Below are 1,330 nucleotides of genomic sequence, written 5' to 3' on the forward strand. Positions count from 1 at the left end.
TGATCTCGCTGCACGCAATGCCCATCACAGCAGGCACCACAAGCTGGAACTGAAAGAAACACACTTTAATTTCTCTGTTCACACACCGCAGTACGGAGGGACTTCTTCAGAACTACCCTCAGTCACCCACTGGCATAGGCAGGTGTTCTAGAAACAACCACTTTGCTCAGCCAATTCAAACGGGACAGCCCGTTAGGCAGCATTTTACCAAGGGCTCTCCCTCAGCTAGCAGATGGGGACTCTGGCACAAAGCAGCAGGTGCACTTGCTCGGAGCACTCCGACAGCGCAGCGGCAGGGCAGTGAGAGGCGTCACTGCTGGGGGTGGATCTGCTCCCCAGCCCCCCGCTCCCACCAGCGGCACCTCCAGCGCCGGCCGCAGCCTCGCACGTGGATTTCCTCTACTTGCATCTCTGCTGTGCTCCCCACAGCTGTTGGGCAGCACACTCACACAGCCGAAGCACGCATGCTTGTGTCCTGGGTCATGTGCAGCTCTGCACAAGCTGGGGCTAGGACTCTTTGCCTAAGGGATTGGTTTCCTTAAGACAAGCTGGTCAACACACCACAGACAGCATCCTTCTGAGAGCTGAGCTGGAGGGGAAGTGGAAAAAAACCACACGGAACCGGTGTCCCATCAAAGCTGGATGAGGCTGCGTTACTATACGCAGTGCTGCTAAACCACGTGGGGGGACAAAGTGTGGCACGTACCTGGCAAGAGATCAGAACCGGGTAGACAACTGCCTTGAACCCGCAGCTGTTTCTTGTCACTTTGCTCTGATCTTCCGCGAGCGAAAGCTGCACCAAGGGAGCAGGCAGAGGGCGGGGAGAGAAGAGAGAAAGAGCCGGTCACTGAGCTTGCACAATTTAGCAAAGAAGGCGAGGGAAAAGCCATGAGACAAATGCTGCCTCTACGCATGGCTTTGGGATGCACGTACTGGGTGAAAATTACGTCTGATGGTCAAGACCAAGCAGGATGGCACTACGAGCTCCGCCAGCCAGCAGTTCTCAACCCCTCACTGCCCACCCGTCTCTCCCACGCTCTCTCAGCTTACCTACAAGACGCTGCACAAGACGGTGTGAAAACAAAGGTACTCAGTCGATGCACAAGTGCAACAGCGAGCTACTCAGTCAGAGCTCAAGCGCTCCAATGAAGGGACGCAGCACGCACTGCTCCTCCCCTCATTCCAGCCGCTTGTGACATCACTGAGGGCCACCAGGCTGCTCCGCCATGACAGGGTGAGGAGGCAAGACCACGACGTCACAAGACCGGAATATTCCAACGCGGCACCCCAACATTCTACAGTCACTGGGCGGTTGGAATTCCATCTCAGC

General features: G+C 56.4%; 1 long non-coding RNA gene across 1 annotated transcript; it reads right to left on the reverse strand.

The window, feature by feature from the left end:
* Window positions 1-1,092, reverse strand: LOC109364849. The gene is made up of 3 exons (XR_002110612.1): window positions 1,051-1,092; window positions 707-793; window positions 1-49 (listed from the first exon to the last, which is right to left on the reverse strand). It is a non-coding gene; the product is annotated as an uncharacterized LOC109364849 (long non-coding RNA).
* Window positions 1,093-1,330: the final 238 nt, after the last annotated feature.

The sequence above is a fragment of the Meleagris gallopavo genome, unplaced genomic scaffold, assembly GCF_000146605.3.
Source record: "Meleagris gallopavo isolate NT-WF06-2002-E0010 breed Aviagen turkey brand Nicholas breeding stock unplaced genomic scaffold, Turkey_5.1 ChrUn_random_7180001928844, whole genome shotgun sequence".
Lineage (NCBI taxonomy): Eukaryota > Metazoa > Chordata > Aves > Galliformes > Phasianidae > Meleagris > Meleagris gallopavo.